This window comes from Emydura macquarii, unplaced genomic scaffold (assembly GCF_026122565.2).
Source record: "Emydura macquarii macquarii isolate MOO-44397 ecotype Brisbane River unplaced genomic scaffold, CSIRO-AGI_Emac_v2 contig_1597, whole genome shotgun sequence".
Classification (NCBI taxonomy): Eukaryota; Metazoa; Chordata; order Testudines; family Chelidae; genus Emydura; species Emydura macquarii.
In genome coordinates, this window is record NW_027131734.1 from 2,808,319 (window position 1) to 2,824,437 (window position 16,119).

The 16,119-nt window shown below is 41.5% G+C and overlaps 1 pseudogene; it reads right to left on the reverse strand.

Annotated features, from left to right (window-relative positions):
* Nucleotides 1–501: 501 nt before the first annotated feature.
* On the reverse strand, nt 502–7,246 carry LOC137157846 (taste receptor type 2 member 40-like; annotated as a pseudogene).
* Between the last annotated feature and the right edge of the window lie 8,873 nt (nt 7,247–16,119).

Below are 16,119 nucleotides of genomic sequence, written 5' to 3' on the forward strand. Positions count from 1 at the left end.
GCTCACACTGTCTATTTTCTGAGTCCCTCGTAGTGGGGTCTTGGCTACCCTGAGGCCCTCTGATCTATGATCCCTCGGAGCAGGATCTAGGTTACCCCGAGGCCCTCTGGTCTCTATCCTTCCTCTGCCCAACAGTATCACTGGCCCTCTTGGTGCCACGAGATGGGGATGGTGCATGCATGACCTGGACAAGCACTGCTGGCAAAAATCTCCGATCAGGGATGCCAACACCTGGAGTGGAGCCACCCACAAGGACACATGTCTCGAAGAACCTCAGTTACTGCACAGGGTGAGTAACCTTCTCGTCCCATATAGAAAGAAAAAGTAAGTAAATTCAATCCTTCCTAGTTTAGCATTGTCCTCTAGTACTACCATCAAGGAGCCAAGTTTTGAGTGGAAAACTTCTAGTTTTAGTTCATGCAGAAATAGGTAAAATGTTTTGATAAATGCAGAGAAGTAAGAAAGGGGCTCGCTTTCTGTGGGTTTTTGTCATGGGAGATTTCATGGAATCTCATCTCTCAGCCTGCACTTGTCATGGTTTAGAGCCTTCAGTGCTGCCTTCTTCAGCCTGGGCTTGCCTAGAATCAAGATACCATTGTGCTCAGGGGGATAAGCAGCCATTATTAGTCCACAGAACCATATCATGTAAAGGCTGCTGTCAGCAAATGTCTGATGAAAATAAAGCTAGAGACACAAAATGAACAATGTAGAATAAAAGAAAAGAGATAAGAGCTGTAACAGCATTGTTGTGAGCCTCAGTGGTGGCATACTTGATTAGCTGCTTGCATTTTTTTCCATCATCTTGGTATGTCTGCACAGAGAAGTGACTAACAGCTGTATGGATGAAATAAAAAAATATAATGAAGTGAATGTATGTTTCAAGCATGGATGAAATAATGAGGCCAACAAAGGAAGTATCCTTCTATCTACATTCCATTGTGGTGTTTCCTGATAGTCTTTACTGAGCTCTCTAAATACTGGCTATATACATGCCATGCTGAAGACATCAAGGAGACCATGAGTAGCCCCGATAGTCTCATCTTCAGCCAGATGAAGAAGGGTCAGTTGACCCATTCTTTATGCAGTAAAAGACACTGAGACAGGTGGCAAACCAGAGATTGGCAGTAGTTAGATATATCCAGACTTTTCCTTCATTCCCCCCCTGCTCTCCAGCCTTGCTGCTGCTTTTACCTGATGTACTCCCTGTATGTGTTTTTGAGATTCCTAGCCTGGTTTTTCTATCTCCGCTTCTCTTTAGTTTTCTGGATAATTTGTTCTTGAAATCATTCAATTTTATTTCTTGCCTCCTGCCAATTACAAGACAAGGCGGGATTTAAAATAATTACATCTTCCAATGCTTGGTTTAGGTCCTTGCTTTGCTCTTTTTCTTTCTCTCTTTCCTCTCTATCCTTTGAGTGTTTTACTGTGATTTCCTGTCTGCCAGCAGGGGGGTGTTTTTGTACAGCCTCTTCACAGCAGCTTGACTTTTTATTTTCTTTCTCCAACACAGAAGAAGCATAACCCCAGGAACTAGTTGTACGCATATGAAATAGTCCCATAGTTAGGTACAGCCTTTTTAACCTTCTCTATCCGTTTCCTTTTTAAACAGCTTACAAACATATTTCCAAGGATTGCTTTTACTAATTGTTTTAATGAAGATAAAGCAGTTCCTTGTTAAATAACATAATTTATTATATAATTAATTAGATTTTTCACTTTGTCGACCAACATTTTTCTTATTTTAACCTATTTCAAAGCTTTCTTAAAATTATTTTAGTCTTACTTTATTCTCTCCCCCCCCAGGTACCTTTACTGCCAAGTGCTGGAGTGAGCTATTCACTCAGGCTTTGTAACAGTAGAGTAAAACACTGCGTACTGTTCCCAGCCTCTACCAGAAAACACAGCTCACTATTCCATTTAATCTGGATCCAAATGATACTGATATTGACAATCACGTCAGGGTCACCAATTTGTTGTGTATTTGAATTTAATAACATTTCAAGGTTATCAAATTACAGGCTCAAATGGAATTATTTAATCAAAGTTTAATACAGAACTATACAGAATACAGAAAGAAGACATACCCTGTAGATGGTGAAGAGAAAGTAGTTTGGTCCCTTCCTCTGTACCTGGTGGAATGCTGAGATTGAACATTCCCAAACTAACTTTCCAACTCTCTTTCCTTTTATAATGTGTGAGACAAAGATTCAACCATTTGGAGGGTAAATACATTTCTTAAGGAGTTAAACATCTTTCAATGTGTCATTATTTCATCCATTACAGAACCCAACTGTAATAACAATTATTCCTTATCACTCAATCTATTACAGAAAACATCTGCCATAACTAGTATCTCTGCTCTGTCATCCACTTTTGTTTATAACACACTTTTGTAGAGATGCAAGGTGGCTGAGACAGTTGGTCCAATAAAAGATATTACCTCACCCACCTTGTCTCTCTAATATCCTGGGACCAACATAGCTACAACAACACTGCATAATTTTGTAGATATTTATTAGTTTGAGGAGTCTTTTCCTGGGACATTTGGATTCCCACAGACCTGGAGTTGCTGAGGATGATTAGATGCAGCCCAACACTCAATCATATACAATTTCCTGAGTACTGGTCACTCACAGATTAAGAATCAATTCTCTGGGCCTTAGAATTCAAAGACACACTTTGCTAATATCATAAAGATTCTGGGAAAATAGTTCATATGCAAATGAATGTAATACACAAGAAAAAATGACTAAAAAGGTTAATATTTACTAACAAAACCATAAAGATGGCTCTCCATAATTCACATTCTGCATTCACCACATGATGTAATGTAAAAGAGACACTGCTGATCAATATGGTAAGCTGTAGAAAAATCTGGAGATGCCAAGGCTAGTCAAGATCAAGTCACACAAAGTTACTTTTCTGTTTTTGACCCACTCAGTACAAATCACCACTATTATCAATCCATTCGCTACAATCTATACAATGAGCTCAGTTGCTGAAATGATCAAAAAGATTTTATCAAGCACAGGAAATATGTCTGAATCTATGGTCTCCTAGCCCTGCCCAACTTGTGAAGCTTCAAGAGCAAAATATCTCACTACAATGCTGAGGTGCTGATTTCTAAATGAGGCGCAATCTTTTCTTTTGCCTGTGTATCACAGCTGAAAAAAACTGGAGAAATGTTTAGCCAGTGATCATGTTAGGCTCAGCTAAGGTCACCGGGATACAAATCTCAGAAAGATTCCATTACAGTAATGATGACCTACTCCAGTCTTGTATATGGGGATGTGCCAATGTCACTATCCACTTTGCTATGAACTTACTGATTGTGATCATGTTCAGTTTGTTTCTTTTATTTATCCTTTCTTTCCAGCTTTGAAAAAAAAAAAAGATTATTTTAATTATTTGCTCTTTTATTTTCATGCTGGACTACTGGACTACAGTAGTTTATCCTCTTTCAAGCAGCTCTTTAAAACCACTCAAATTGTAGCACATGCAACACAGAGTAGCATGACGGCCACAGGCCTTTGTCCAGCAGAATCAAAATTTGGTACACAATATATGCTGGCTCATTGTTGGTTGAAAAGTTCACATCAGTTTTTTTATTTAGATTTAAATTGTATGTGACTAGTCTCTGCTGATTGGTCTGATTAATGAATATTTATTTTATGATGACCCTTGGACATGTCGTTGAGGATCAGAGCGTTATTGTGCCAGGTATGCTACAAACTTATAATAAGAGAGGTGCCCTAGTGCAAAGATCCCACAGTCTAAGAAGATGACCCATTTATAAAAGGTAGAGAGAATGGGGCAATCAAATATATATGGTCCCTGTAGAGGAGAGGTGTCAGACATGCCTCCATGGCTTATATATTTAGACATAATCAGGTTATGCAGCTTTTAAGCTTCCATTTAAAAAAACGTAAGTTTCTTGCCCACATGGCTTCAGAGAGAACTTTGTGTACTGAATGTACACTGAGGCTGTGATGTGTCTCTGAGTCTGCAGACAGCCTGAAGCATGGCTCAGACATATGAACTCCCTTGTCCTCTGTTAATCTCACTGGCGTGTCAGCTGTGAACACAAATGATGACACTTCAATGTCAATGTTAACTATCCCATTGTGGATCATTTTATTGGATAGAATAGGAAAGAGGATGGTGTGAAGCCTTTGGTGGTGGGAGTTGGGAGGTGCTGCAAGGAAGAAAATGCAGATAGAACATTGGAGATGTTCAAAGACAGAGAAAGGAAGATGGAGAAAGAAGAGGAACAAAGGGCAAAAGTAATGGTGGCCTAAATGGGGTTATATTGTCGCACAGTGATAGTGAACGTAACAACAAGCTACTGAATAAATAACAAATACAAGTTTACTTATTACACATAAACCATGATACACATAGCCTTTCATTTAGGCATAGGTTGTAACACTATTCTTTGATAGATTTCTCTTCCTGCCCTTCCACTTATGCCTCCCTCAATATCCTTCCCACTGCTGAGTGGGAAATCGATGACAATTTCCCACTGGCAAGAAATCTTACACACGGAGCTACACAGAAATTGGCAGCTATTTCTCCAGCCCTCTATCTTGCCACCTACAGCAGTGAATGCTCTGAGAGAATAAGTGCAGAGCTGAACACCAAGCAGTGCACAGCTGACTGTAGCTGGTGTTCCTTAGACAATCTTCCTTCTCAGAAGAAGCAATAGTGAGCAGCAGGACAGCAGCCTGCGGTGGAAGACTAGGCACTTGGCACTGAGCAGATTATAGCACCACCTTCTGTTGGCACAATTCACAAGGTGCGATCCTCAGAACCAACAACTGCACAGCAACAGTCAGTACCACCACCAACACTTTCAGCGGCACGGATGCGCCTGGTACCAGAGCAATTCCTGCGCCATAAAGACCTGCTGGCTTCCTTGAGGCTGGAATCTCCACCTCTCAGTACTGATATCACTTCAGCATGATCGGTACTGAGCCATCTCATCACACTGCCCAGATCTGCTGCTCCCTTTTCAAGTGATGAGGACAAAGGAGAAATCTTTTCTTCACACTGCTCTTCCCCCTCCACACATCTACCAGACCAGCTCCATCACAGCAAAGGAGCTATCACACAGGGTCTGAAACTCAGAGCTGGTATGGACACCCATGGGCACCATAAGCCCAGTCTTTTAGGGGCTTCAAGGGGTCCATCTCACCTCTCACACAGTCCCCAATCATCACAAGAAGGAAAGGAGATAGGGACCATGAAAGAGTTGGAGAGGTGGCGGATTGGCAAATTAAAGGGAAGAGACAGAGGAAAAAAAGGATGGACGATTAACAAAGATGGGAGAGTCTTGACTAAGGCAAATTAGAATATAGTTCGATAAAATTACCAAATGGGAATACATTGAAAGAAAAAACATACAAACTGACAAGACACAGAATTATAACAGGAAAGAAATGTCTTCAATAGAAAGGAGATATGAGAATCATACTAAAAGGGAAAAATTAAAAAGTATTAATAATGGAACAGTTAGATTAATGGATACAGACACACTAAACGGAAGAAAACAAAGGACAAACACTAAAGTGGGGAGAAGGCAAGGTATAGGGAAAATGAATGAAAAACAAAAGCTATTGGGACATATTAGATAAAATTCATACCTGGTGTAAATAGGAGCTACATCATGAAGTCAAAGAAATGTACGGGTTACCTTTACATTTTCTTTACACTAGAGAACGTTTGATGCCAGAACGTGAGCAATCAAAAATGCACAACTACTGGCTTTTATGTATCAGAGGATATGAATTTGAAATAGGAGTGGTGACTATGAGACCTTTTTTATGGATGGAGGTGGCCATTAGCAGCTAATATTGCCCTGCTTGGGGGCGAGATAAGCCGTGATAGTAGGGTAAGAGACGTTAATATGCAGGAATACAGGTTTTATATATTGCTGCAATAATGATGTTGGATTTTTAAAAAATTTGTAATATGTCTTTTCCACATGTCTGATATGAAATATATGAGTATTTGTGAACGTGCGTATTTGGCTGCTGGTGTTGGCCCTCTGCCTACTCACCAGTGCTTGCGTTGATGTATCCACCCATGGGTAGTCAACCCATTGAGTAACTCCCCATCATCTGGCACATAGCCTTTTGGGAAATTTTCACAATGTATTATAGGATACAAATGAGTTATGTGGCATGACAGGGAGCAAGGAGTCAAGTTCCCATCATGCAATGTTCTCTATCCCATAATGCCATATATATATATATATATATTCCATTATTTTTGCACATTTTTAAAAAGTCCTGCAAATCTACATGGGACTTTTGCTCTCTGGCATCTCTGACCGAAGCATGGAACCCACTGAGCCCTGCACTATTGTCACGAATCCATACTTCTGTGCTGCTGCTGGTGGCACTGCCTTCAGCACTGGTTGGCTGGAAACCGGCAGCTGCTGGCTGGGTGCCTCACACTGAAGGCAGCGCCACTGTCAGTGGCAGCGCAGAAGTAAGGATGGCATGGTATGGTATTGCCAGCTGAAGGTTTTCTAGAAAGACCTGAGAAATGACTTGCAGTCAGAAATAAAAAAGCTTTGTTGGAGCAGCAGCAAGAAAATTCCCAATTTGGATATAAGGAACCAAAAAAAATAACCTAGAGAAGGAATTCAAAGTGTTGCAGATCACTGTGGATGTCAGCTACCCGGATGAGGAATCAGGCCAGCTAGAGAACTTGGGTAAGACACTTCACTGTACTTTTCTACTCCATTTGTAACCCACAGAGAGCCAGTGGGGGAGAGATCAGCTTGTTCCAGCTCAAGTAATACAAAAGCCCATTATCTTTGAAGAAAAAAATTCTGGGGAGGGTGAGTTGACTCATTTAAATGTCATAGCCTAAATGAATGGTTGGAGAGATGAAGAGAGAGGCAGCTTTCTTGCAGCCAACTTGTGTGGCCAGCTCTTATGGTGCTGCAGAATTCACAGGATAAAAGAAGCGGAGAAAAGAGGCGAGATATCTTCTCGTCCGTTAGCATCTGCTCTTGTTGGAGAACAGAATGTGCCTCTGGAGTCTGTGATTGTGCAGGGATTGGAAAATGCAGTTTCCTAAGTGACACAAGCATCTAGTGCCTGTGATATAGTAATTTCTAGATAATAACAGAGGAGGGATGTTATCCCTGTATCCCCACCTAATGTTACATTGGCACCATATGATTCAAGAGTTCTAACCCCTTCAGGTGGACACTTGGTATCATTTGAACAATCATTACGAGCACTGCCTAGATCCCTTGAATTTCATGGACCAAGAAAACCCCCTCGTTATATGCTGGTCTCTCCTGGTGTACCTGTAGAGCACTCAACTACACTTCTTCAGGAACTAGGGAATGTCCTGCGCCAGTGTGAGGAAGCCTTAAATGAGGAACGTAGAAATGTAATGGAAAGCTACCCGATTTATTAGCTACATTAGAAGAGTGTTCAACAGAAAGCTTTGATAGTTCTGATGAAGAACGTACTAATCAGGATAGGAGAAGAACCTCATCTCCTGCATTGGGGAATCAAACCCCGGAAATTATCAGATCAGATTCAGATTGTCCTGTGGTAGTAGTTACAGCTATTAAGACCCTTGATTTGGTGGCTAAGCAAATAGGAATGATGGAGGATAGTTCTGTTGCAGTACATGCACAACATATAGAGGAAAAGGCAAAAGTGTTTGGCATACCAAGAGAAGATTGGGTTAAAATCCTACAGCTCACAGTAAATCGAGCGTTGTGGAGTACATTACCCCCTGAATATAGAGTAGGCGAGAAATCTTTTAAGGAAACAGTAGCCTTATTGGAACATAATCAGCACCCAGGACAAGCTGGAATGGCTATCCTGTCGAATTTAAAGCAAAGACCCAATGAGTCTCCACATCAATTTCATCTTCGGTTAAGTGCAGCTTGGTACAGTTATATGAGAGAGGACATAGATGGGCCACAATATGTTATTCTATTGGTTATCAATTCTCTCCCACAGTTGCAGGAAAAGGTTAATATGCATATCAATGATGACACTTCCTTGAAGGCTGCATTGGCCTTATTGGCTAAGGCACATTCTCAGGGAGGCCTTAAATTAGGTCGGCGTGGGCCTCCTGTTGCAACGCTTCCGGAGCCACACACCAAACCCACAGTAAGAACTGAGGGACCTTTGAGGACATCACCTCAAAGAATACGCCAAAGTGTTTCTAAATTCCCTGAAAACAAACGTTGGCAAAATCATTCTAACCCACGGAATAATCCTGGGTCTTCGAGTGGGCGTGCCCCTCGACAGGGTTATACGTTCGGACTCGGTGTGGGGCCCCGCGATGGTGTTCCTTTCTTTTCAGATACAAGCAGGAACCAATCACAACCGCAGAGATTCAGATCACCACCACCCCGTCAAAGTGAAGACGTGGTCATGCCAATGCTAAAAGCAATGCAGCAAACTTTGGAAGCACAACATCAGGATATCTGAAAACTTCGGACACGTCTAACTGAGCTGATATTGGAAGGCCAACGCCCAGTACGCTCGGACCGTCCCGTGGCCTCCATTGACTCATATTCTTCTCTCCCATGGACAGCTTCCCCTGTTAGAGGGTTAGCTGCCCCTGAGGGGATGGCTGGAGAACTTGCAGAATATTTGGCATGACGCCTTCAGGCCCCAAGTGAAGGGGGCCTTTATCCTTTAGATAAGGATGCAAGCGGAAGACCCCCAGTATCTGCAGTAGTAGGGGCCACTACATGAATTTTATTATAGATACTGGGGCAGCAATTAGCATTATTCATGTCGAAGACCCTACAACTTCCCCTCTGTCTTCAAAGCAGAAAAAAGTGCTATCAACTTTTGCAAATAACTGGGTCATAACAACATTATCTAAACCCATCAAAATACAAATAGGTCACATGCGAAAACTCACACCTTTGCTCTAATGATATTGGCAGACCCGAGGAACAGCTTACTAGGATCTGATTTCCTATATAAACAGGGATGTGTTATTGATTTGATTAATCAGTTGTTGTATTTTACAGAACAGGCAATTGACCACCCACCAGTGACCGTGCCTGAATGTGGCATGGTGTGTCCAGTGGAGAAATCAGAACCAGAAGGCTATAAAATGGACAAAATAGCGGCTACACACACAAACCAACCAAGTTCTGCTCCGCAAGCATGCGGATGCATTAACCACACACATACATGATTGTGGATGCATGGCAGTCACTATTATTGTAGAAGGAGGAGATATACCAGCCCCAAAACAATACCCTTATCCAGATCAAGCCAAACCATATATAGATAAGACTATTAAGTCTTCACTAACACAGGGAGTATTATGCAGGTGCACTTCCACTGCCAATTCCCCATCTGCACAACACTGTCAAAGGGGGGAGGCAAGAAAATCAGATCAGGGAGTGGACAAAACTGTCCAACATCTGTGGGATGGTGGCCACTTTTGAGGATGGATGTGCAACAATATTGTGATAACTGCTTGGCATGTTCTCAAGCTAATTCTACTCCATCTAAATGAAACGCGCCATTAAAATCTCAGGTATATGAGGGACCATGGATGGCTTTGCAGATTGACTTCGTAGGTCCTCTGCCAAGTACCAAGAGAGGCAACCAATATCTGTTAGCGGTTGTCGATCCTTTCTCAAAGTGGGTAGAGGCATTTCCTTTAAAAGCCAATACTGCAAAAGCCACAGCCAGGGAACTAGTAGAACAAATTTTCTCTCGATGTGGAATCCCTGTAATGAATCAGATCAGGGATCACATTTTACTGGACAGTTCTTTAGAACTGCCTTAAATTAATGGGAATCCCGCAGAGACTCAGTCATCTGGGATGGTGGAGCAAACCAATTGAACTATAAAAATAATGTTGAGGAAACTAGTTAATGCCAATGGACGTAACTGGGGTACCCTCATGCCTTTAATTCTAATGGCATTGAGAGCAACACCTGCTGCGTCTACTGACAAAGCACCCTCTGAGGTGATGACAGACCGAAACATGCGGCTACCAGAACACTTGATCTGGCACACCAGTGGCACTCAACTGGAGGGAATAAAAATGAATACATACCTGCAGAATCTGCAACACAATTTAAATCAGGTCCATATGCAGGTAGCTGTTAAATTGGGAAAATCCAGACGGAAGGCAAAGGCCTACTTCAATAAAACTCAGAGAGAGAATACTTGGGAAGTTGGTGATCTGGTAATGTTGTTAATATACAAGGCACCAGAGCATGGATTGTGTAAGAGATGAATTGGACCATTCAGCAGTGTACAAAATTAGGGTGACAGGTGGCAAGTGTATTAAAGACAGAATTTTCCACGCTAATGAGTTAAAGTTATATCAATCGTTCAGGTCTCAGGAGCAACTTCCTCCTCCAGAACTAGGTGAACAGCAGTGAAAACAGTTGCCGGTGAAGTCCAGCAATCAACCATCATGAAATGGACACTGGTATTCCTGATTTACTACACCCTTATTATTACTTTAAGGGTAAGACTAAGCCAAATTCAAGAATTTGGGATACAACATATCACCCAAGACCAGAAAGCACAGCAACATGTACCTGATCGATCAATTGAACATTTGAAGCCAGATGCTCCACCAAAAGGAATGAAAGAGACTATTGCAATCAGTCCAGGACGTATGGTTACCTTAGAAATGCTTCCCAAACCTGTGGGAAATGTTTCAATGAACTCATTCCTTCATATCGTATATGTTTTAAGCATTAATGCGGGGGTAAACATTGTTTGGAGTTGAAAGAGAGAAACGGGAGTAAAACCCTTACCTTCACCTGATTTAAAATTTGAAGGATATGAGGTAATTTTGCATTGGAAATATACTGGGAAAAATATACTGGGAAACTGGGAGCTAAATAGTCCGCCTGGACTAATGAAATGGCATTGACTATATATAATATTCCTCCACGCATGTTTGTTAGTTATAGAGCAGGAGTGCGTACCACCACTTGTGTTCAATGTTACAGGGAGTAAAAGGACTAGCTCAGGAGGAGCAATTCACTATTTATAACGTGTATGACATAGCCCAGTTGTTTAATAATACCCAACTTAAAATCAACCAACTTAAAATCAATCAAAATTAATTGCAGTAAACAATGATAAAAAAAGGACCAACATTTAGGAAAGGAAATGATCTGCTCTGCAGATGAACATATGTTATAGACACTATTGCAGACACATTACAAGCTCTAAAATTAGGGAAAGTTCCAGACCTCATCAAAAATAAGCAATTACTAAGTTGGTATCTTCCTAAATGTTTTCGGGGGCTAGAAGGAGAGCAATCCGCATATTTGGATCTGTGCCAATACTTGTCATTGGGAACAGTAAGACATATGGGATCTGTGACACCACACCCCAACCAAGACAGTTGTGTTTTTTTTTTTTAAAGATTGTACAGTGGCACAATCCTTGTATGTCTCAGTCACTATTTCTTTACCAGTGTTTGATCCAGACAAGGATGTGTACAAGCCATTGGCAGCCGTCCAGTTCATAGGTCACCTAGAAGATGACATCTACAGAGAACGTGTTAATGTCCCCCCCCGTGGTAATCTTTCACACTCCAACTCAGATCTGGAAAGTTCCACAGATGGCCTGTTGCTCTGGAAAAGGGCTTCAGTTCATTTGTAGGTGTGATGTGTTTGAGACATCCTGTCATGTGTGGATTACAGGGAGAATTACAGAACGAATCGTCCTCGTTGTGCCTGGTGAGGTTGACAACGTGGAAAACTCCAATGGAGAGAGTGTCCTATGCTGGAAATGGCCAATTTTGCGTGGTAACCAATCAAAAGAGTTACCACTATGGTCCCTTGGAGTGTCAGGTCACAGACTCAAAAATTTTGTTTTACTCCAAAGCAACCAGTGTTAATTGGAAATCAAGCAATCTCTCTTATTCCCACCTTTGAAAACATTACTACCATTATGTCTGACCCAGACTATCAAGATTTAACTGTCCAATGTACACCAACCTTCCTTGTCTATATTCCCCCATAAGGGTTATCATTGAAATCATTAGTGTCTCGTAAAGAGACCCACCTCATACAAATTACCAATGACATGGACAAGGTTAAACAGCTATTACTCAATTAATGGATAAAACCAAAAAAGTCCCCACAGTAGAAGTCGGATTACGGAAATGCATTGTGGTACAGGGAATTGCAATAGGAATTATCTTCATCCTATTAGGATGCATGCAATGTAAGACTAATATGTACAAGCCAAAACGCAGACTCAATGAGGAACAAAATTCTAATCGGGAAGAATACGTCTCCATGATGGTCAGGTACCAGAATACAGAAGCCCATCATTATGATACTCTTCCTCCACCACAAGCTGTAGGAAGAGATGAGGAAATTATTCCCTCAAACAACTAACCATACAGATCCACACTTATGTGATGGGGTTTATTATGCAACCACCCCATCAAAGGGGGGATTTGTAGCTCATAGAACTAGCCTGCTTGCTTGCATTATATAGATATGTATCTTTCCTTATAAATTTAAGTATGATTGTGTGATTATAATAGAGTGATAAATTTTCTTTGTATTTTTGCTGTAATGCAGGGTACCGTGCAGGCCACATCCTGTGTGACAGCTATGTAATTATTATTATACATATATTTGGGAATTAGTGTTGAAAGTGTTGACGTATAGCAAAAACAAGACATATATGGTCATGTTTGTCCTAAATGAGTTAGCAGTTAGCAGATATACTCGGGACTTTGACCTGGACAAGTGTTGAAATGATGTCAGGCCCAAACTAGTACACCGCAGAACCCACATAGGTGAAGTCATGGAATCCTTGAAATGGGAAGTGAAAACGTCATGGATATCCTTAATATTCATGAACATACCAGCCTATAGAATATGGGTACCCCAATAATTTGGGGGTGGAAAATCCAAATATGGATTTAGAAGAAGGACCCATATTCTTGGGTTATAAAAAGGGAAAGATCATGCTATTTACTTATTTATTTAGATTGTCATCTACTCTTGCTTGAAGTTGCTTTAGTTTGTGTTAAGATTTTCCTTCTTAAGTTTATAGTCTTATTTGTAGTCTTAGTTTATAGTTCTTAGCTCTCTAGCAGTGCTTATTCCATCCCTTTGCTCAAGAGTTGAGGAATCAAACATCTCTCTGAACCAGGGAAGGGCGTGAGTATATTAATCCAAAGCATATCATAGAAATATATATATATTTCAAGTCAGGTGCATTTTATCTTTGTACTGACCAATAAAAGCCCTAACTCTCAAAATTAGTCTAAACAATGATTCCCAGACCTGGCTAGCTGGGTGAAAAAGCAAAAACATTTCAGTGGTCGACAAAGTATGATTTAGCATTTACAGAACTGAAAGGGACCCTTGTGACTGCTCCTCTCTTAGCCTGTTCATGTTTCAAAACCCCTTTCATATTACACATGGATGCTAGAGCATACAGATTGGGAGCTGAATTGACTCAAGACATAAGGATCATCTGAGAAGATACCAAAGGGACAGAATTTCAGCATGGCAGTCCTCATACTGTCGATGATAATACTGTCACTGTAACAGGGGGACTGGTTTGCAGCCCTTCAAGACACATACTTTCATGTCACTATCCACCCAGCACACAGAAGATTCTTTTGATTCAGCCTGGGAACCAACCACTACCAATACACAGTATTACTCTTTGGCCTTGCTATTGCACCAAGGGATTTTTCGAAAATGCTGGCCTTAGTAGCAGCACGTCTACTCAGGGCAGGGATCATGATAGTTCCTGCTTTGAGCAGGGTGTTGGACTAGATGACCTCCTGAGGTCCCTTCCAACTCTAATCTTCTATGATTCTATGATAAAGCCACACAGCCAACTGCAAGTTGTTCAAGTCATTCAACAAACAAGGTCTCTAATTCAAAAGCTGGGACTGATGATAAACAACAAAAAGTCCACTTTCGAGCCCATACAGCAACTGGTATTCATGGGGTTCATCGGTATTCAGTAACAACCAGGGCAGCGCTATCAAATGCCAGGTTTGCTGCAATAGTAAATTTAAAAAAATGCGCAGACATGCCTACAAATGCTGGGACATATGGTGGCCACCACCTTCATAGTGCGACATGCAAGGTTATACATGCGTGCCCTACAGCTATGGCTGTCAACAATCTGCAGACCACACAAGCACTCTCTAAACAAAACATTGGTGATGCCAAAGAGAGTCAAACAATCATTAGTGTGGGGGACTTGACCCGACAACATGATCACAGGGATGAATTCAGATCAATTCATGTGCCCACAGCTGGGCCCCCAGTGACCATATCAGTGAAGACCAAAGAGTCAATATCTTCAGTGCAGAGCTCTTGTGTATTGAAGAGCAGGTATCAGAGACAAATAGAAAGGACTATGTATTGCCTCTCCTTAGTAAGTCTTAATCTCCCAAGCATAAACCCTCAGTAACTATGCTGGCCCCACAGAGTATCCTGATTGGTAAGCAAAGCGGGATAGCTACCACTCCTAGGTGAAGACTGTCTCTTCCTCCTTCAGGTTCCATCAGGTACTTGGTCTATTTTCTGAGTGCCCGGTAGTGGGGTCTTGGCTACCCTGAGGCCCTCTGATCTATGATCCCTCGGAGCAGGGTCTAAGTTACCCCGAGGCCTCTGGTCTCAACCTTTCTTCTGTCTGACAGTATCACTGGCCCTCTTGGATATATGAGAGCACTAATAGTGCTGTGAGATGGGGATGGTGCATGCATGATCTGGACAAGCACTACCTCTTCTTGTTACTGATATTACTTCAGCATGATCGGTACTGAGCCATCTCACTACACTGCTGAGATCTGCTCCTCCCTTTTCAAGTGATGGGGACGATGAAGACAAAGGAGAAATCTTTTCCTCACACCCCTCTTCCCCCTCCACACTTCTACGAGACCAGCTCCATCACGGCAAAGGAGCTATCACACAGGGTCTGAAACTCAGAGCTGGTATGGACACCCACGGGCACCATACCCCCAGTTTTTTAGGGGCTTCACGGGCTCCATCTCACTTCTCACACAGTCCCCAATCATTACAAGAAGAAAAGGAGATTATGGACCAGGAAAGAGGTGGCAGATTGGCAAATTAAAGGGAAGAGACAGAGGAAAGGAAGGAGGGAGGATTAACAAAGACGGGAGAGGTTTGACTAAAGAAAATTAGAATGTAGTTCGATAAAATTACCAAATGGGAAAACATTGAAAGGAAAAACATACAAACTGAGAGGACACAGAATTATAACAGAAATAAATGTCTTCAATAGAAAGGAGATGTGAGAATCATACTAGTTGGGAAAAATTAAAAAGTATTAATAATGGAACAGTTAGATAAATGGATATAGATGTACTGAAAGAAGAAAACAAAGGAGACAGACTAAAATGGGGAGAAGGCAATATTGCACTGATTGGGGGTGAGATAAACCGAGATAGTAGGGTAAGAGACATCAATTTGCAGGAATACATGCTTTATATATTGCTGCAATAAAGATGTTGGATTTTTTTAAAAATTGTAATATGTCTTTTCCACATGTCTGATATGAAATATTTGAGTACTTTGGAATTCCATAGGTTTGATGGAACTAGGCCTCCATTTTATGCTCTGCATCTTGTCTAGGGTTATGTCTACACTACAAAATTAGGTTGACGCTACTTATGTTGAACTAAATCCACAGCAGTTAATATATCACTTGTGAATGTGCATACTTGGCTGCTGGTGCTGTACCTGTGCCTAATCATCAGGCATGCTTCTGTTCGTATACCACAGGTAGGCAGCGCATTGCGTAACTCCCCATCATCTCACACATAGCCTTTCGAGAAATTTTCACAATTTATTACAGGATACAAATGAGTTATGTGGGATGACAGAGAGCAAGGAGTAAAGTTCCCATCATGCAAAGTTCTCAATCCCATAATACCATATATATATATTCCATCCTATTTGCACCTTTTTAAAACGTCCTGCAAACCCACATGGGACTTTTGCTCTCTGGCATCTCTGACAGAAGCATGGAACCCACTGAGCCCTGCACTATTGTTATGAACCCTTACTTCTGTGCTGCGGCTGGTGGCACTGCCTTCAGCGCTGGGTGCTCATCCAGCAGCCGCCAC